The sequence below is a fragment of the Mixophyes fleayi genome, chromosome 2, assembly GCF_038048845.1.
Source record: "Mixophyes fleayi isolate aMixFle1 chromosome 2, aMixFle1.hap1, whole genome shotgun sequence".
Lineage (NCBI taxonomy): Eukaryota > Metazoa > Chordata > Amphibia > Anura > Limnodynastidae > Mixophyes > Mixophyes fleayi.
Window position 1 is genome coordinate 195,217,348 of NC_134403.1, and position 22,820 is coordinate 195,240,167.

General features: G+C 41.9%; 1 protein-coding gene across 2 annotated transcripts in view; it reads left to right on the forward strand.

The window, feature by feature from the left end:
• The window catches only part of VAV1 (vav guanine nucleotide exchange factor 1), a 93,478-nt gene that overhangs the window by 1,204 nt on the left and 69,454 nt on the right, over window positions 1-22,820 (forward strand). The window contains exon 1 of one of the 2 annotated variants that reach the window (XM_075195256.1): window positions 18,338-18,430. The exons of the other annotated variant lie outside the window; for it this stretch is intronic. The gene's annotated coding sequence lies outside the window, so the exon portion shown is untranslated. Of the gene's footprint in view, window positions 1-18,337; window positions 18,431-22,820 lie in introns of those variants that run through there. 2 annotated transcript variants of the gene reach the window in all.

A 22,820-nucleotide genomic window follows, 5' to 3' on the forward strand; every position in this document is an offset into this window, starting at 1 on the left:
TAATTATCATTATGGAATACTACATGTGTGACAAAACTAAAGTTAGATATGAGTACTCAACACACAGTGATTTACTTAATGTAAAAGTTTAAGCTTATCAGGAAGTTGTAGAACTGTTCTCACTGGATTCCTAGTGGTAATTAAGTCCTAGACACTTGGATCACAACACAGGGGAAATCTTAGTAACAGCAGATCAGTGCATGTAGGTGTGAATATAAAACCGCATATGTAATACTGTAAACTCTTTATTTGTTCCCGAAGTAATGATGAAGACTCAGATGACTGAGCTAGCTTTCATGTTACTGGATAACCTGTATCCCCGCTGCCACTGGCTGACGGGACACTAAGAGTAGCTGGTCAGGCAATGTATCATGTATCATGTACTGCTGTGGAACTCCTCCCCACACAGTACATTTAGTACCTGATACATACACCAGTCTAAGCTTTTTAACCCTTTGTGACAAGTAAAGGGACATCAACCCATCAACAGAGCATTCGATGAAACAATCTGAGGAAGTCTGCAGTAAAGCTCCCCTTAAGTATTTATGGGGTTCATTTAAGAATGGAGCACTTTTGGGTCTGATAATTAAAATTAACATCAGATGTACAGGTATAAATGTTAAAAATGTCTGATGAGGGGCCATTCTTGAGTTTTAATTCTCATGACAATGTAATTCTTGACCTCATTGTTCCATATCATTCACCTGATAAACTAAATCCTGCTACATCCCACCTAAGCAAGCAGTCCCAGACTCGGTGCCGATCATTGCTGACTTAAATTTAGATCTGCCTGTGGCTTTGATCTGAGGTTTCCTTCAAACCTCACATCCAATCATACACCAATTTTTACAATACAGATTCTTCACATACTGGCCCTACATCAGTCCATTATTAACACTGCGGCCAAGCTTACTTACCTTAATAACTGCACAACCTCAGCTTCCTCTCTATGCCAGGATAAAATTCAAAGTATTTACTTACAAAGCCAGCCACAAGTCTGCCCTATCCATCATGTACTCCTCCAAATTAACCACTATGTTTGTTTGTCCCAGGTTTTGCACCCCACCTTTCAGTTCTCCATCACATGGAAGTCTACAGGGCTTTATACTCTTTTCTGGGATTGCCTCTTACTATTAGACTGCCTCTCATTTTCTCTATCCTTTACGTGGTTGATAAAAACTCTCAGATAAAGGGTATCCTTAAACTGTTTTGCCATCACCTTGTGTATCACTTGTTCCCTTTGGTTATAAGTTCTCACATATAGGGCCCTGTTCACCCTTTTGTATTAGTTTGTTTTAGCATACATTGTACTTTTTTGTTTTGAAAGAGTACATAGACAGAGTTTTCATGTTCTGCCTCAAAGACTGACTGAAGGGAGGAGTATGAAAGTGTATAAATATACTATCCTAAGTGAATCCACGTTTCTCACAAACGCTCAAAGTGCGACAAACCGTTCCTTCTTAAAGAAAGAAATAAAACAACGAGTATCCAAGAAACTTTACATTTTAAACTAGATTCGCTGTAGATTCTCTGTAATTGTATTTCTTTTAGGCCTCAAATAAAATAGATATCTGTCCAACCCTCTTTCAAGAAAAAGCGTACGCTACTAAAACATAAGTATCGCCTCCTTTGTGTACTTATGCTATTCGTCCCCGCCCCTCTGCCGAATTAGGTTTACAATATAACAATTTTCACTACTATATCCTAGTATAAATATCACAAAACAGTTGGGCCAAGGATCGCCAATGTAAAAGGACCTGTGTTTGCGCCTCACATGCATACGCTATCCTCTTATTCTGTTCTCCGATACACTCATTATAAAACTCGCACTTTTATGCACTTTTCCTTACACAATGTTGCCTTACTCAGTCTTTTGACCACACTAAATAACACTTAAACTACAGAATTATTTATCCAATAACCACTGTATCTCCGTAGTACTTCACAGTATATATTCATTATAAATAACCAATACTCGCAACATATGTATGTATTTAAATCAAAGTATTTTACTGTTAACACTGAAAAGCTTGCATTCACAGTTCACACATATATCATAACGTTGTTCAACATAACATAGTATATCAATATAAAATTAACCCTAGGTTCACCACCTTTTTTCCTTACACTATCTTTGCTTTACATATGTATCCTTAATAAGAATTAGTATTTATAATATTGATTTAACTATCACAGATATCAGACAAAAGCTACACAGCTCTATGTATATAAATAGTTAAATCCACTTTACAAACACATATAGCTTTATATATATATATATATATATATATATATATATCAATTATCAATGATACTTATCAAGCCCCTGTATCCAATTCTTTATCTGCAATGTAGGGAATGTTCCTATAGTAAAGAATCCTTTCCTGTAGCTTAGTGTAGGTTTTCTTTAGTATAGTGTATTTTCTGTAGTGCAGTGTGTCCCTATATAATATATATATTCTGTAGTGTAGTATAATATATATTTTTTGTAATGTAGTGTTGTGTGTCCCTAGTGTAGTGTAGGACAGTGCTCGTTGTCCAGGGGCAGGCAGAGAGAGGGCGAAGGGGAGTCCCGGGTCTGACTTTTATAGTCCAGACCCAGAAACTCCCAACCTCCCCAGCAGCAACGTGTGTGTGGTCTTGCACACGCACACACCGCGGCTCCCCCCCTTCACAATATGTGTGTGTATATAGTATAGCTACGCAGCTGTTATATCTGCGTCTCTCCTCAGTAACGGTCTTAATTAGAAGAATGGCTGGGAAGCCAAACTTCTGGTCCACACATAGTGGCGCGATACAGACCGAGGCTGCCCCACTTCCTGTTCTCACTAGACCAATGGAGATACTACCATTATGATGTGAGAGACGGAGCATAGGGATCACTATTAACAACCTACTTCTCTCTAGCAAAGCGGTTAACACTGTGCAGTGGCTCCTTTAGAGGTATTATGAGAGGGGAACAAGGCAGACTTTATCTTAGCCCAGAAGCTCAATGGAAAGAAAACGCGCAATAGGGTTGCCACCATAAAAGCCGTTTCAAACAATCTCCTCTAATAATTTTTATAACTTTTATTCTCTGACTTGCCATCGGACGATCTCTTTCCAAACACCATCATCATTAAGATCAAAGATTTCCTAGAAACGTGCCACCACCCACATTTGACTTGCTAACAGGTAGTTTAATTTGATGCAGAAATCTTTGCTGAAGAGCGAAAACAGAAAAACCACTCAACAATTCTGCCACCCCTGGCTCTGATGGCTTTACATGTTGCTATTATAAGAAATTTGTCCCAGTGCTTTGACTTCTTGCAAAATCTGTACAATTTAATCTTCCACGGAAGGAAGTTTGATAAGCCGCTACGAGAGCAAATAATGTGGTAATCGCTAAAGAGAAAAGAGATTCAGCTAGAGGCCAATCTTTCTGCTGAACGTAGATGTCAAATAATTTGCCAAATTACTAGCAAAAAGAATAACTTCCATTATAACCATGCTGGTTCACCCCGATTAAGTGCGATTTATTCCAGGACACCAAGCGGCGGATTACAACAGAAAAGCCATAGATTTGATCTACACCCTGCTCTGGCGATGGCCCTTAATGTAGTAATTGCCTTGACCATTCATTCTTTTTTCTTTATTGTCCTGTCCATGGAGCCTCTGACGGCTAAATTCTGCAAATACCTAAATATCACAGGAATTAAAGCTAGCCACCAGGAACATAAGTAGCTCTTTAAGCCAACGATGTGCCTCCTAAAAAAATGAAACCACCACTGCCTGCTATCTGGAAGGAGATTATATATTATGGACGACTATTGAACATAAAAATTAGTTCTGATAATCTTACCCCTCAATATCCCAGCAGCACCTCAAGGATACTTCAAGTAGCAGTCACAGAAAATAAAATACCTTGATATCTATTTAATTAATCAATAAGACCAACTGTTCTCAGGCAATTTTTCACAACTAATAGATCTGCTCAAAAAGAATAATTGTACTTTGGATATTCCATATATTTCCGGGATAGAGGTGAAAATGAACACCTTGCCTAGGCTACTCTACCTATTCCAAACTTTTCCAGCACCCTCAAGACCTACAGTATATCTCGATTTCTTTAATCTGGCAGAAAATACAGGTACTCAGGAGACTGAGGTCTTGGCCTTCCTTGCCTACAGAAATATTACTTAGCTACACGCTTGATGCAGCTAGTTCTAACCCATGTTAACACCCAGGCCAGAGTATGGGGAGATAAGTCTCTCACATCCCTCTCTCTACTTTTCTCATGTTCAATCTGGAGCTGCTGTACACCCATATACGGACTCGTAGACTACCCCAACAGAATGGACCCTTGAGATCTTTCTTGTAGGCCTGGATCATAAGGTATTTAAAGACTGGACAACATACAATATAAAATTTCTCCACAATATTGCGCCCCTAAACTTGTTCCTTAAATTGTCTAAGTTCCATGATTATTTTAATTTATATCCTGGCTCTTTCTATGTATATCTGCAAATTCACCATCTCTATTACAGCAAAATTAAACTGCGAATCCCTCCGCAACCCTCTATGCTTGAAGCTTTCTGTCTATGCAGATGTTCCTCCAGTGGCCTAATCTGCACCTTTTATTCTCTTCTACTTAAACATGGCCAAGGAGTTGCATGAACTCTGTTGGGAAGAGGATATGCAAGAAACACTAGACCCAGAGGACTGGCCCTAAATTAGACATGAAGTTGCCAAAAGCTTGATTTGTGCACACACAAAACAAAACTCATTTAAACTCTTACCGTAATGGTACTCAGTTCCAACTCTGCTCCACCTTATATACCCATCCACCTCTGGCCTCTGCTGGCAAGATTGCTTCACCAAAGGTATCTTGTTCCATATTTGGTGAAGCTGCCCTAAAATAGATGTCTTCTGGAGAGAAGTGTGTGATTTTAGTCAGATACATCACCCACCTAATCTTTCCTATTACCTTCTCCCACACCTAATCCCAGAGGTACCAAAACACACCTAGAAACTTATAAGCCTTATCCTTACCGCATCTAGATGCTTAATATTGCTCAGTTGGAATAAAATGGACCCTCCTACAATACCCACTTGTAGCAAAGTTTGGAAGATCTACTAATTAAAGCATATTACCAGTATTATTTGCGATCGCCGTAACCAATTCTCCAACACATGGAACTTCTGAACTGGACATTATAGGTCTGATTCATTAATCAAAGTAAAGCAAAAAAAAATTGTAACTTACCACTTGAGAACTGGTTACTGTGTAAGTCATTGGAGTACACTGAACTCATTGTCATGTTCATGGAACCAGCTTAAGATGATTTGTGCTTTGTTACATGATGCGTTATCCTGCTGGAAGTTGCCATTAAAAGTTGGGACTGTAACTATAAATGGATGCACATGCTCAGCAGCAATACTCAGGTAGACTGTTGATTTAAACAATGCTCAATTGATATAAGGGGCCTAATGTGTGCCAAGTAACATCCCCCACACCATTTCACCACCACCACCCCCAAGATGCACAGTTGACGTGAGACAGAATGGATTCATGTTGTTTTGCCAAATTCTGACCCTACCATCTGCATGTTGCAGCAGAAATCAAGTTTTGCCAGAGCAGGCAGCATTTTTACCAATCTTCAACTGTACAGTTTTGGTGAGCCTGTGCCCACTATATCCCCAATTTCCTGTTCTTTGCTGAGATTAGTGGAAGCCAGTGAGGTTTTCTGCTGCTGTGGGCCATTCACTTCCAGGTTCAATGTGCTGTGCATTAATAGTTGCTCTTGTGCATCACTGTTGTAATGCATTGCTTTTTGAGTTACTGTTGCCTTCCTGTCAACTTGAACTAGACCGGACATCCACCTATGATCTCTGTCATTACACACCATTCTTTGTGAACTGCAGAGACTGTTGGGTATGGAATTCCCAGCAAATCACCCTTCTGGCTCCAACAATCATTCCACAGTCAAAGTAGGGATGTGCACCGGCCACTTTTCGCGTTTTGGGTTCTGATTACATTCAGGTTTTGGGTTCTAATGGATTTTTTTTTTAAAACAGCATAAAAACTACCTACGCTATTATTAACCTCAATAACATTCATTTTCACTCATTACCAGTTTATTCTGAACACCTCACACCTCCCAATATTGTTTTTAGGCCAAAAGGTTGCACCGAGGTAGCTGGATGACTAAGCTAAGCGACACAAGTGGACGGCACAAACACGTGGCACTGCAGTGGCAGACAGGATGGCAGTTTGAAAAACTAGGCCCCAAAGAGCACATAATGCCAAAAAAAGAGGTGCAAGATGGCATTGTCCTTGGGCCCTCCCACCCACCCGTATGTTGGTGAAATAGGACATGCGCACTTTAACAAACCAATCATTTCAGCGACAGGGCCTACCAAACTACTGTGGCTGAAATGATTGGTTTGTTTGGGCCCCCATACAAAAAAAGCAATTCATCTCTCCCTGTACAAAGTAAACTGGATCTACTGAGGCAAGATGTCGTCCTCATCCTTATCCTCTGATTCCTCACCCCCTTCAGTGTGTACTTCCTCATCCTCACACATTATCAATTCGTCCCTGCTGGACTCCACAATCACAGGTCCCTCTGTAGTCTCTGGTGCTGGTCTTGATTGAAGAATTGATAATTCATTTTTATGAACATCATCTTCTCATCATTTTGCGGAAGCAACCTCCTTCGCCGCTCACTGACCAGGTTCCCCGCTGCACTAAAAACTCTTTCGGAGTACACACTGGAGGGGGGACAACTCAGGTAAAATAGTGCCAGTTTGTACAGGGGCTTCCAAACTGCCTTTTTTTTCCTGCCAGTAAAGTAAGGACTGTCTGACATGTCTACTTGGATGGTGTCAGCAAAGTAATCCTCCACCATTTTTTCAATGGTGACAGCATCCAATGCAGCGACAGTAGACATGTCAGCAATGGTTGGTAGGTCCTTCAGTCCGGACCAGATGTTCTCTGCATCCCCGCCAGTGGGTCGTTTCTGAAAACACAGCTGTTTCCTCGCAGCCATAGGTGTGGAAGTAAATGAAGGAGGAGCTGTTGCCATGTCACGGTCCTCTTCAGATGTCAATATCCTGATCAGCAGGTCTTTGTACCGCAGTAGACTTGTGTCCGCCGTAAATAGAGACACAACATACGCTTTAAACCGAGGCTCGAGCATGGTGGCCAGAATGTATTCCTCTGACTTTAAAAGACTGACCACCCTTGGATCCTGGCAAAGCGTACGAAGGGCTTCATCCACAAGTGCTACATGCTTTGTGGAATTGCAATGGTTTACCAGCTCCTCACTCACTTTCTCCAGCTGCTTCTGCAACAGCCTGATCAGGGGAATCACCTGACTCAAGCTGGCATTGTCGGAACTGACTTCTCGTGTGGCAAGTTCAAACGGCTGGAGAACCTTGCACAACACGGAAATCAGTCACCACTGCGCTTGACTCAGGCGCATCCCCACTCCTTTGCCTATGTCGTAGGTGGCTGTGTAGGCTTGAATGGCCTTTTGCTGCTCCTCCATCCTCTGCAGCATATAGAGGGTGGAGTACCAGCGCGTCACAACCTCTTGTTTGAGGTGATGGCAGGGCAGGTTCAGGCTTTTCTGATGTTGCTCGAGTCTTCGGTAGGCAGTGGCAGAATGCCGAAAGTGTCCAGCAATTTTGCGGGCCACCGCAAGCATATCCTGCACACCCCTGTCATTTTTCAGGTAATGCTGCACCACCAGATTTATTGTGTGGGCAAAACATGGCACGTGCTGGAAATTGCCCATGTGTAATGCCCGCACAATGTTACTGGCGTTGTCCAACACCACAAATCCCCAGGAGAGTGTAAGTGGGGTAAGCCACTGCGAAATGATTTCCCTCAGTTTCTCTAATATGTTGTCAGCGTTGTGCCTCTTACTGAATCCGGTGATACACAACGTTGCCTGCCTTGGAACGAGCAGGCGTTTCGGAGATGCCGCTACTGATGCAGCTGCTGCTGTTGCTGCGGAAGGCGATGCATCTACCCAGTGGGCTGTCACAGTCATATAGTCCTTAGTTTGCCCTGAACCACTTGTCCACATGTCCGTGGTTAAGTGGACAGTGGGTACAACCGCATTTTTCAGAGCACTGAGGACACTTTTTCGCACTTCTCTGTACATCCCGGGTATCGCCTGCCTAGTGAAGTGGAATCTAGACGGGATTTGGTACCAGAGACACAATACCTCCATCAACCGTCTAAATCCCACTCCACTGATGGCGGACACCGGACGCACGTCTAACACCAACATAGCTGTCAAGGATGCAGTTATCCGCTTTGCTATAGGATGACTGCTGTCGTACTTCGTGCTCATGTCAAACGACTGCCGTACGGTCAATTGTTTAGTGAAAGACATAGCGGTCTTACGACTTCCCCTCTGAGAAGATGACCGACTCCCAGCAGCAACAGCAGCAGCGGCAGTAGTAGGCGTACCGCTGCAGGATCCTCCGGAAGAATCCCGGATTGAAGAGGACTCCGTCATGCCGGTGACATGGCCTGCAGGACTATCTCTGATCGAGATCGTGGAGGAAATTGACGAGGAGGGTGTTGCTGGTGTGGATACAACAGGACCAAGGGATTTAGGTGTCCCTGGACTGCTGATGGTCCTAGCCACAGTTCCTGAACTAAACACTAAATTATGAAGGGTTTTCAGGTGACGTAGAAGGGAGGATGTCCCTAGGTGGCCAAGATCCTTACCCCTGCTTAATGCAGCTTTACATAAACTACATATGGCAATACAATTGTTATCCGGATTGGGATAGAAATAATTCCAGACCGAAGACGTGGATTTTTTGGTCTTCTGCCCAGGCATGACGATAGGCTTTTTCATCCCATGGACAACAACTGTTTCCCCCCCTGGTGCCTCATTTAAGATAACCACATCAGCATCCTCCTCGTCAAGTTCCTCCTCAGCGCCAGCTACATCAATATCCTCCTCCCGGTGTACAACATTGACACCTTCATTATCCAAATCTGTAACTGCACTGTGGGTGATCCTTCCAGCATATGCAGAGAGCGTGCTGCAAATGGTGGAAGGAGCCACCTCTTCCCATACAGTGATGGGAAGGTCAGGCTTCGCAACCACCAACACCCTTGGACTCGCCTTGGGGATTTGTGATGCCATCTCTTTAGAAGGCAGAGTTGTTTGCTGTGTTGTTGATGACAGCTTAACTCTCAAATTTTTTAGAGGGGGGGGAGGAGGAGGGCTTAGATCCTTGGGTGAAGCTGAACCACTAGTCATGAACACGGGCCAGGGCATAAGCCGTTCCTTGCCACTCCGTGTCGTAAATGGCATATTGGCAGGTTTACGTTTCTCCTCAGATGATTTCAATTTCTATTTTTTTGATCATTTTAGTGACCTTTGGCTTTTTGGATTTTACATGCCCTCTACTATGAAATTGGGCATCGGCCTTGGCAGACGATGTTGATGGCATTTCATCGTCTATGTCATGACTAGTGGCAGCAGCTTCAGCATTAGGAGGAAGTAGTTCTTGATCTTTCCCTACTTTATCCTCCAAATTTTGGTTCTCCATTATATGCAGTACAAGAGAGCGTACCCCTAAACCACACACACTCGTCAAAGCCTTTAAAAATTTTATGCGGCACAGGAGAGTACCACTAGACTGGAGTTATACAGCAGTACCAATGGACTTATACTGCACGATCAGTGAAAGTAGTTATTATATTGCAGGACTTATAGTCTTATACTGCAGGATCAGTGAACGTAGTTATTATATTGCAGTACCAATGGACTTATACTGCAGGATCAGTGAACGTAGTTATTATATTGCAGTACCAATGGACTTATACTGCAGGATCAGTGAACGTAGTTATTATATTGCAGTACCAATGGACTTATACTGCAGGGTCAGTGAACGTAGTTATTATATTGCAGTACCAATGGACTTATACTGCAGGTTCAGTGAACTTCTATAGCAGTACCACTGTACTGGACACAGGACAGCACCACTGGAATAATGGCAGCACCATCACTGGACTGAGCAGGACAGAGTACAGGACAGCACCACTGTACTCAGCAGGACAGAGCACAGGACACCACCACTGGACTGACCAGGACAGAACCACAGTAATGACCAGGACAGAGGACACCACTAACTAACACACCAGGAATGACCAGGACAGAGGACACCACTAACTAACACAACCTCCCTCTTCCCTGATCAATGCCCGAGTGAAGATGGCGGCGGCAAGCGAGGAATATAAAGAATTCGAATCTCGCGAGATCCGACGGCGGGATTATGACTAAATGCCTCGTTTTGAGTTTGGAGTCCGCCGGGAATACCCGAACAGTGCTCGGATCCGCACTGTTTGGATTCAGCAAATCCGGGCCCGCTCATCTCTGAGTCAAAGTTACTTAGATCACATTTATTCCTCATTCTGATGTATGGTGTGAACAACAATTGTACCTTTTGACCATGTCTGCAAGCTTTTAAGTTTGCATGAACAAGTATGTATACAAGAGTCATCATTAGCTATTTATATAGCACCACTAATTCCGCAGCACTGTACAGAGAACTCACATCAGTCTCTGCCCATTGGAGCTTACTATCTACATTCCCTAACATACAGAAACCCATATAGAGAGAGAAAGAGACTAGGGTCAATTTGATAGCAGCCAATTAACCTACTAGTATGTTTTTTTTGGGGGGGGGGGGTTTGAAGTGTGGGAGGAAATTGGAGCATCCGGAGGAAACACATACATACTCTACACAGATAAGGTCACGGTCAGGAACTGGACTCATGACCCCAGTGCTGTGAGGCAGAGCTACTAACCAGTTAGCTACCGTGCTGCCCAAGAGTACCTAATGAAGTGGACTCTGAGTGTACATTACCCAATTGTGCACATTAATGCTAGGTACAAATTTTTCCCATCTGCAGAATTTGCAGCTGAGCAAACCATGTTGTGCTGCACGTGCAAATACTGCCTTCTTCACACGTACTCCGGTCAGCTTCATTTTTACAGTGCATTTTATCTATATTCAGTCAGAGCTCTATACCAGTGTTTTTATGCCATTTCCATCTTCTTGAATTATATACTTGCATTTAGCATGTCAAGGACAGGGTGTAAATTGTACTATTTTAAAATGCTAAACAACCAAATGAATACATAAAAAAAAAAATGAAGAATTAAAGGGGTTGTCTCACATAAACATGAAAGTAGTTCTATAAAACTTATACAAATGTAACACTCAAAAGATCCGTGGATAAAAGATTAATTTACTATATTTATTCACAAATCACATATAATATACATGTAACAAGAGCTCTTGTATAAAAAGTTCAAATATAATACCATTACAATCAATATGGTCAATTGCTAAATTGATAAGGCATATAATGCTAAAAAGCAATTTAATTTATGGATGTGTCCATAACATAATTGCAAGAAAACATCTGATATTGCCAATCTATGTGCTTCAATCAGAATTGCAATATAACTTGGATATGAAGTTGTAGATTGTCAATTGTATGTATATACTTGTGAATACTTGCTTCATCTCCAAGTATATACATACAATTGACAATCTACAACTTCATCTCCAAGTTATATTGCAATTCTGATTGCAAACTTTGTCTATATTTTTTAATTTCTGATTAGGGGATAACAGAACCTAGCGACTGGCAGCCTGGATTCGCTAACTACATACCCTGCGCTGAAAGGTTTTGTTATATATTGTTTATGGTACGTCCAGATACCTCAGAATGCACATCTAGGATCCTCTGAATCATTTCCTCAGTCTGTCATCTCTGCTCTGGCGACAGATTGATCCTTAAGGGAACTTTGGTTTCCTGAACCACTGTGTTTATTAACGCAGCTTGTAGTTCCTCCCTATCATGCCATGGTTTCAGCATGTTGATATATGTCTGGACTGGTTTCCTCGTGCCTTACTGTCTGACTTTATGATTGACAGACACCCCAGCCTCAACCACCTCATATGGTCCCTGCCAAAGAGTGAATAATTTACTCTCCTGTGTGGGTACCAGTATCAGATCTTTGTCATCTGGTTGGAAAGTCATAATTAAATCTGACTTATTGTCTTGCTTGCACCTCATGCATATGCAGCTGTACCAACGGGGTAATCTTCCCCAACCCGTCATACACCTGGGACACAAATTGGATCATCGTTGGGTATTTAGGACCCTGTTGCTCCAAGCCCTCCTTGAGAATAATCAAAATGCTCTTTGGATGTCTGCCATACAATAATTCGATGGGGCTAAACCCTGTGGACACTTGAGGAACTTCTCTCACTGCGAACATTAAATAGGGTAACAACACATCCCAGTCCCATTTATCCTGCACTACCACCTTTCTCACCATAAGCTTGAGAGTTCTGTTAAAACATTCCACTAACCCGTCAGTCTGTGGGTGGTATACGGATGTGTGCAATGTTTCTACCTTCAACAACTGGCACAGCTCTTTCATGGGACGGGACATAAAGGGAGTATTCTGATCAGTCAAAATTTCCTTGGTGATACCTCATATGTGCAGTACAGAAAGAGTTCTCAGGATACCTGGTGTTGAATCCACGATGACCAGCATATACTGATGGCCATGGGCTGATCTTTTTTAATGGACCTACCAAATCCATACCAATTTGCTCGAACGGGGTCTGCACCACGGAAATGGGAACTAGCAGGGCCCTGTAATTCGGCTTCAGACATGTTCATTGACATACCGGACATGTCCGGCAAAACATCATTGCCGACATGAGCACCCCTGGCCAATAAAACCTGAGCAATATATGCTCCCAGATTTTGTCTTCTCCTAAGTGTCCCCCACACAGATGTGTATGTGCAGCTTTAAGTACAAGTGGAACATGAATTTGTGGCACCAACAATTTCTCTACAAATTTAGCTTTTGCAATTCTATACAAATCATTTTTCAAGATATAATAAGCAATACCTTCTGCAGACCTGTCGTCCTTCTCTACACAATTTACCTGAATGACTTCTTCATAGATATTCACTAAGTAGCATGTCCAAGTTGGTCTCAAAGTCTCTCATTGGAAACAAGTTAGATAATATAGACCAATCTGAGTCCTCATCAGGAGGCGTGGCAGCGGCACTTTCACCCGAAGTCTCGCCAACTAATGATGGCAGTAATAAAGTTATTTTATCATTTACCAATAATCAATGTCTATGCGATTTGTGTGGTTCCAAGGCACAAAGCGATTTATTAGCAAAAGCAAAAAGTATAACAGTTCAATAAATAAGTACATCCGATACATACGCTGCACGGTGCTGCGCCCTGCTGGACCCAGCTATACAGTCATTCAGTCCTGAAGTCTGTGGTCAAAGTGACTGCATGCTGGTCCCAGAGCCCCTACTTATATACACTCAGTGATACAGTGAAAACAATACAGATGATTTGGTATGTTTCCATCGGTTCAGACTTCAGGAAGGTCCAGTGTAATGTAGGTCATTGTCCAGTTCAAACGATGCCATCCAAGGGTGGGGGTCAGCTCTCCAGAAGATGCATATTAATCTTCCCGCCATGAACTAGTTCAAACTGATCTATTTACATTAGACAGACAATACCATTCTGATCATTTATTCCCTATATTCCATAACTAGCATACGCAAGGTGCGATCCTTTAGGCGATTGAACCGGACGTCTGCGGATAAATAGGGGATTAGAATAACACCAAACATGATATGTAATCTGAACCTTAGATCTCACTAAAGTGCATATAACATTATAATATTTAACTATAAACTAAATAACATTTGTTCATAAACGACTGTGGATTGGAACTATTATAAATATGAAATATATATAAGTGAATGTGTAAATGTAAGTGTATGAATGCGTTATTTATTGAGCGATTGCGCCATGACACGTGGCATACTGATCGCAATCGCACGGTAAAGCAATATTAATATACTTTCTTTTATCCAATTATTCGACTTTGACACAAGTGAACCATTACATTTAATTTATTCAGCCCCAGTGAGTTTAGTAATTCTAATATGCCACCAATGAATTTATGTAGGAGAGGTATGGCGAATAAGCTCCCTAGTCACTATATATATATATATATATATATATATATATATATATATATATATATATATAAATTTTTAGTTTGCTAAGAGCTTCAGCAGGTAATGTTAACATTAATAGCTAGTAGTACTAGGTTTACATACCTCTGAACATATCGGTCCCCGACATTGGGGCAGGGGGCATTGTCATGCCCAGAGGTCTCTCTAGTACTGTAAAGCACTAGGCTGCCCATTAGATACCTCCCTTCCCTCAACATTGCCACCCACGGTACAAACATGTCCCTGTGCGGGACAGTAGGACAGAACTCTAAAACATATCGCATGTGTCAAAGTAAGTGGGGAAAAGTGCAATTATATCATACAGCACATAATGGCCCACTTTGACCACTAGTGAAGGATTCTTATATTAAAACATATAGTATCAAATATTATGTGATGACATTTCTTGGGAATCTTTGTGAGCTGTTGAGAAGGCTCTCTATATATGAAGCTAAATTCTCACTGTCTTGTGTTGCACCAGAAGAACAATGTTGAAAAATAATATAACATATCACAAATTCTGCTTCATCTATAGAGAAACTTCTCAACAGGTTGCAAAGATTTGCAAGAAATTTAATCACATGATATTTGTGAAAGGCTTGCTTTCTACTTGCATCACATGAGTGTGGTATGTTTTAATATAAGAATCATTCACTGTTATACAGAACTTTACTATATACTAGAGATATTCACTGACCCCCGTGTTCTGGTTTTGGATCTGGATTAACTTCGTGTTTTGGTTTTGGCAAAACCGCCCTTGCGTGTTTTGGTTTTGGATCCCGATTTTTTTTTAAAAAAAATTCTAGAATCCCAATTTTTATTTTTATTTTTTGTTGCTAAAATAACATATTTTTGTATTTTTCCCTCCTACATTATTATTAACCTCAATAACACTAATATCAAGTAATTTGTAGCCAATTTTGACCACCTCACAGGTCACAATATTATTTTCATACACTTTCAAACAAAGACTGCAGATTTAGAAGGGCCTGCCAGCCCTAGTATTTCTATTTCAGTAATGACAGTTAGCAATGGAGCTCTCCTCTTTATGTGTAACCAATATAACACTGTACAATGTGACTGCAGATTTATACCAAGCCTGCCAGCCCTAGTATTTGTACAGACTACCAAGAACTGTGCTACCCCTTCTGTGTCCCTATATGAAATGGCGCTGGATCGCCGTGGAGGGCGGTACTCATAGAATCTAAAACTCCCGAGATCTGACGATGTAACAATGACGTATTGCCTCATTTTTAAATCCAAGGGCACACGAAAGTACTGAGCCGGCTCGGCTCGGTACTCGGATCTGCTAAGTTCAGGTGTGTTCGGTTCTCGGGGAACCAAACCTGAGCATCTCTACTATATACACTTGTTTGCTTTTGAGATTCACCTATTCAAGAACCGCAACAGTTATTGAGTAAAGAATTTAAATATATTTTTGGACACTTTATATGTTCGTTTTAGTTTTAATGTTTGCCCTATTTTATATCAGTTGATAGTGATCTTGTTTGGCTTTTTATTTTTTTTCACTTTTTTTTGTACTTTATTACGTACCATTAGTAGATTTCCCTATTTATTCTATTAAACTCATAGTATAACCCAGATCAGTAGATTTTTCTTATTCCCTCAATACAGACACAAATATTAATATGAGATGGCTCAGTGGTCAGCATTGATGCCTTACAGTGCTGGGGCCATCAGTTCTATTCTGACCAGGGCACTAGATGTGTGGAGTTTGCATTTTCATGTTTGTGTGCAATTCCTCCAGGTGCTCTGGTTTTCTCCAACGGTTCAAAAACATACTGGTGGTTAAGTGACTTCTAGCTAAAAGGCCACCTGACTGTGTGTGTGTGGTAGGGTATTTAGACTGTAACCTCTCATAGGGCAGGGACTACTGTGAATGATTCAATATTTGCTGTATAACACAGTATAATATCATGGTGCTATATAAATAAACGTAATATAATATACAATATTAAGTACTTTTCATACAGTCTCTAAGGGTGAAAACACATTGTCTTCCTCTGTCACTATATCAGAACAGCCTCTATGACTGTCAGATTGAGTACAGGCAGTACAGTAGATGTAGGTATCCCACCCCCCTGTACGTACTACAGACATGGGTACAGTGTCGGACTGGGGCATGAAGGGCCCACCGGGGAACTGCAATGCTAGGGGCCCACCAGAGGGGGTGTGGCCAGTCATCATAGAGGCGAGACTAGACGCTAGAGGGGGAGTGGTCAGCCCACGAAGGACAGCTAGCACCATAGTGTAGTATATAAAGAATGCAGTGTGTGTATAAAGAGTACACAGTCTGACCTGCCCCTTAGATTGGACAGAACAGTCACCATAAATCGGGATTGTCCCACTAGACCAGGCTTGGCTAACCTGTGGCACTCCAGGTGTTGTGAAACTACAAGCCCCAGCATGCTTTGCCAATATATAGCAGCTTATTGCTGGAAGGGTGTGCTGAGACTTGTAGTTTCACAACACCTGGAGTGCCACAGGTTAGCCAAGCCTGCACTAGACTCAGAATTTTTGACAGACTGTCCTACCTGTTGTTGTCACTTTTACCACCTGCAGCTGCTGGTTTCTTTAGTTGCTGCTTGTCTGGATCTTGGAATGTTGAGGGCCCTATTTGGAAAAAATAATGGGTACATTTAGAAGATTCCAACCAGCCCTGGCATTAAATCAATAGGACCAACAATTAATACTTAGGCCTTCCTCCAGCCCCAACATTAAAGTTATAGTATTCCCATTTAATAAACCTATTTCCCTCCCCCCAGACAGCCCCTGCAATAAATCGCATTTATGTATAATACGTATAATAAATATACCTATTTCCCGCAACCGTCACTGCCATTAAATAATTCATATTCACATTTAATTAAAAGCCCCCAAACCACCCCATCTTAAATTAAATTGCCCCACCTTCACCCTACAAAGAAAATAGCACCCATTATTTAGCTACCACCTACCACACACACTTTACATTGCCACAAGCCCGCTGTGCCATCACACACACATTACTGTGCCCCTTAATCACCATGCTGGGCCTCCTTATGATCAGACTGCGCCCTCCATGCTGTTTTTGCCCCCCCTTCATCACCCTGTGTCATGCTGCTTTTGTTTCCCCCTTCTCCTGGCCCCCCTTAACTCTGCCATCATGCTCCCCCTTCACTCTGCCTTCATGCTCCCCCTCCACTCTGCCTTCATGCTCCCCCTCCACTCTGCCTTCATGCTCCCCCTCCACTCTGCCTTCATGCTCCCCCTCCACTCTGCCTTCATGCTCCCCCTCCACTCTGCCTTCATGCTCCCCCTCCACTCTGCCATCATGCTCCCCCTCCACTCTGCCATCATGCTCCCCCTCCACTCTGCCATCATGCTCCCCCTCCACTCTGCCATCATGCTCCCCCTTCACTCTGCCATCATGCTCCCCCTTCATGCTCCCCCTTCACGCTCCCCCTCCACTCTGCCATCATGCTCCCCCTTCACTCTGCCTTCATGCTCTCCCATCATGCTCCCCCTTCATGCTCTGCCATCATGCTCCCCCTCCACTCTGCCATCATGCTCCCCCTTCACTCTGCCATCATGCTCTCACATCATGCTCCCCCTTCATGCTCTGCCATCATGCTCCCCCTCCACTCTGCCTTCATGCTCTGCCTTCATGCTCCCCCTCCACTCTGCCATCATACTCTGCCTTCATGCTCCCCCTTCATGCTCCCCCTTCATGCTCCCCCTTCATGCTACCCCTCCACTCTGTCTTCATGCTCTGCCTTCATGCTCCCCCTTCATTCTGCCTTCATACTCTGCCATCATGCTCCCCCTCCACTCTGCCTTCATGCTCCCCCTTCATGCTCTGCCTTCATGCTCCCCCTTCATGCTCTGCCATCATGCTCCCCCTTCATGCTCTGCCATCATGCTCCCCCTTCATGCTCCCCCTTCATGCTCTGCCATCATGCTCCCCCTTCATGCTCTGCCATCATGCTCCCCCTTCATGCTCTCCCTTCACGCTCTCCCTTCACGCTCTGCCTTCACGCTCTGCCTTCATGCTCTCTTCTTTCTTCCATTCCCTCACTTACCTTTTCTATCTGATTCTTTATTCTCTTCTGTCTTCTGTCTTCTGTCTGCGGCGCTCCTCACTGAATGTCGGGCGTGATGACGTCACGCCCGGCATTCAGTGCGCACGGAGCCAGCGCCGCAGACACGCAAGTTTTTTTTTGTTTTTTTTTTCTTCAGTTACTCGCTCCCCCACCAACGAAGGGGGAGCGATCAGGGTTGGGGCCTACCGGGGGATAGACCGGTCCCCCGGCGGGCCAGTCCGACACTGCATGGGTACGCTCGTCAGCCACTGCAGATGGTTTAGCTTTTGATTCACCATGGTCCCCATCCTGGTATAAAGAGGCACTAAGGAGGTTAGAGTTCCGATGTGGTGACATGAAAAGGAAAGCGAAAAACTAATCTCACCTCCTGATCAGAATGACCCTGATCGTATGGTTCATGACAGACTTTACTCTCCACATATTTTTTTAGTAGGGCTGGTCTGCATATTTTTCAGTGTAACCAGAAGGCACACAGCAACCAAACTATTTCCAGTTATATATCATGCCTCTGGATACTACTGCCAGTTAGAGGCCTTAGGCAAATGCCAAGGTTGAATTTTAGATAAACAGGGTTGGAACTGGTAACAGGTCTAATTTAAGACTGATGCAAAAAAAATGGCCTTTTGTTCTTTTTTTTTTCTTTTTTTTTTTCTGAATTCACTTTGTAGCAATGCTCTCCTATTTATGTGCTCAAAACCATGAGGTAAGATAACTTGATCAGTGTGGCTGGAGCATGTAGTGTACAAAATGGTTCTTTTTATCATATTCTATTCACTGTAGCCTAGCAAAATACAATCTAGCACATGACCCTTAGAAAGCAACAAGTCTCCTGGCATATTCAGATATGGCAATTCTTAGACTACCAGCACGAAAGTGCCAGGTTTCCAATTTCCCTTTCTTTGGGTGAGTTATTTAGACTATAAAGCTATATACTGTATATTTGTTGAAATTAAACAAATGTAAAAATCACTATTTAACTTTTCATTATGCTTCAACATATTTTGGCATCATGGAAGGATGTGGCAGTGGCAGAAAACTATAGGTGACTGTAATATAACTAACAACCTGTGATGTTAATGTGGAAAGTCTAAAGCTGCCTATTTGTGGTATAGTTTTGTACATTGGTTTAACCAAATTGCCCATATATTATGACATTTCTTAGCTCTAAAAAATACTAGTTTTGCTGGGAAATGCTAAACAATGCAGCAAGGAGATTCCCATGATCGCTACCTATGGATGTTATTTGGTTACACAAATTGCGCCTCAACTTGTTGATTGGCCAGACCGATGAGAAACTAGATGCGACCAATATGGCCACACATTTGTGCCCAAAGTAGTCAACCAAATGATTAGATTTGCCCTTGTTTTGTCAGTTGAAGCCAAATGAATCTACTTAATGCTATGATTATCTTAGCAATTACACTATCTTATTTTTTTTTATTGCATGGTAAAACTGCATTACATTTAAGTATGTGTTTACCATGCTTTTTATATGTGGTTGTATGCTATTACACGTGTGTTCATTGTTCAATGTGACTTTCTTAAACATGCGTCTGTGAAAAACTTTTTTGTTTATGAACAACACATGTGGATATGCATCTGTAAATGCTTCTTAACTGCATCTCATTGTGTTTATTGTATTTATCTCAATGGGAATGTACTGTAATGTGTGTCAGACTCACAGAAACAGAATATGACAAGTTAAAAAACAAAACAAAGAACATAGTGGCGCACGAGATGATTTAAATCATACTTGTCGACTTTATTTCATACTTACCTACTTTCTTCAGCTCCCTTCCGGGAGCCAGCCAGTGGAGGGGGGCGTGAAGGGGCGGGGTGGCCGAAATCGCGTCATTTCGGCCCCGCCCCCTGTGACGTCATGACGCAAATTGCGTCATTTGACAGCGGGGGCGGGGCCAAACGCCGCGATTCACCGGGAATCGCGGCGTTTGGGATCTAATTCTGCCCACTTCACTAGGAAGTGGGGCACTTCCTAGTGAAGTGGGCAGAATTCGGGAGATTGCCACACTCGCCCGGGAGTCCGGGAGACTCTCACAAAATGCGGGAGTCTCCCGGACATTCCGGGAGAGTTGGCAAGTATGCTTTATTTTCATCCCCACCAGGAGATCATGGGTGAGATGTGATGTGCAAGTGAGGAGGAGCGTTGCGAATTGCCATTTGGCCCCAACCCATGATGCAATTGCGTCATTTTGCTGTGGTGGACGGGGCCAAACTAATGCAATCCGTGACGAGTTGCCTTATGCAAAATCCAAACATGTCCTGCCTCATTTGGTACAATTATTATTATTTTCACATACATTTACATGCACATAACTTGCATTAGAAACTCATCATAATAGCACAATTTTAATGCTAGTGTGTATGTAGCCTAATATAGTCTCCATTTTGTCTGAATGTGACAATGTTTCTTTAAGATGGCCTTATAAAATGACTACACCAGGCCTGGCCAACCTGTGGCTCGCCAGGTGTTGTGAAACTACAAGTCCCAGCATGCCCTGTCAACTACAGGCTAGCTATATACTAGCAAAGTATGCTAGGGTGTGTAGTTTTGCAAAACACCTGGAGAGCCACAGATTGGCCAGGCCTGGACTACACTAAAAGACAGTTAACCCCCTTATCAAGATACATAGTGATCTATTTATGAGCCACTGCAAAATCGGCACGTATATATTATAATCCCTTATCGACGCTTGTCGCATGCGGGAAAAGCCATTTCTGCATTGTTTAAAACTTGACAAAATAGGCCCGAAAAACCTTTTTGTTAATTCAGGCTTTAAAATGTCTGAACGTTTGTTCAATTAGAGATTGTTGGTAAATGTAGAGTCAAAAATAGAGTCATCACTGGTGTGTTAATTCCCTACACACAGAATTTAAAATTGATTCATGCTTTTTCATTTTGTTTTTATAAAGTTAAATTTACCTGTTTTTCTTGCTACTAGGCAAAATAGCAAATAAATGAAAACTGGACAGTAAAAAATGTAATTTCCTTCAAGTATTTACGTAATCACATAAAGTATAAATTATTGAAGGATAAGAGCACAGTCACTTTTGATATAGTTTTATAGCATTATTAATCAAAATGTATTGAATAGATCTTGTAGCCCTCCATGTTTGGTGTCAAATAGGCATTCCTATTTCTATTTCTGATTTATAAAGCATTATAGGGCTGATTTATCTATGGGTGAAAAGACATATTGCTGGCAAAGATGTGTATTTTTGACCGGTGTATTGTTTGTTTGTTTTTGTGCCTCACCCTATAATATTGGTGGGGGTTACTGCCAGCATTAAGGTTTAGGCGTCTTCGGTGTCTACAAACCCATACTTTTGCATGGGAGAGCCTATTTGTCAAGTGTCGCAAAGGACGTTTATAATATGGGGGTTTGTGCCACCTCAGGTTTGTATTAACAGGAAGACAGGTCTGAAAAAAATAATGTATAGTTTAAATTTTTTACAAAAATCAGTAGGGATCTGATTAAAATGAATAGGGGTATTGCTGTGCAAAACGGAAAGATTTAATTTATTTATTTTTAATACCAGTGAGACTGGAGCTTCAAATTGGCTTTGAGAGTCCACGTTTCCTTTCTCTGTGTAAGTTCCACGCATGCCCCAGGCCATTGCACATGCTCAAAAGACCAGAACAGGGACCCAGGTTGATACATAGCTTTTGCCATTGTAGCTAAGTATCGCTCAACTGCTATGGAACTAATATGTTGTTAAATGACAGCAATAAGTAATTTTTTATCTCCACAATAAGTGACAATAACGAAATAGCGCTTATCACTGTAATAGGTGTAAATTCAATAAATAGGCCCTTATATTATAAAATTCTTTTAATGTACTGAGGTTCAGGGATACGAATTTAAATTTGATACATTTTTTTTTTCTAATTTTAAGGCACAATTGCTATTTGTTTACTCAATTTAATAGATTGGAAAAATAAAATAAAACGGTGAATGCAACATGTGCAAATGTTTGGGTACTCTTCCAGTTGATATACGAATACTTTTCAACTATCAAAAAAATCATGGAAGCGAATGTCCCAGAGTCGGTGAAGGAACGAAGGATAAAAAAGGTTCAGTTCCTGTGCCTGATTATAAAATAAGCTGCAGCCTAGGGTGCAAGATCTTTGGGGGTGAAAAGTTGTGAGAGGGAGAGGCATAAACTGAAATTAATTTTAAAATATAGGAGAATGGATGCTGCATACATCTTTTTGGCTTATTTCTGAGCTACAAGAGATCTGTAAGAAGAGTACAATTGAAATCCTAAAGCAAAACTAGAACAACTTAGTTAGCTATGAGAAACGTTTACAAGCTGGAACTTCTCCCAGAGAAGATGTTACTATGTTCTGACTGACGTTGGTCTTTCCTTACACATGCCACATTCACTAAATTCACTAAATAGTAATTGGGCATTAAAATTAGCAGAACTATGTAATGTTTGTATCCTGTTGAGCACGTGTTAACTTCTGAACAGGTAGAGATTCAGTGAAACATAACATTTGACCAGAGGTGCCTTACAGGAAGTGTCTTGTTCAAATACTACTGTTTAATGCTAGAGCTGGTCCAATAAAATATAATGTAATGCTTAAAAAGCTTATTCAT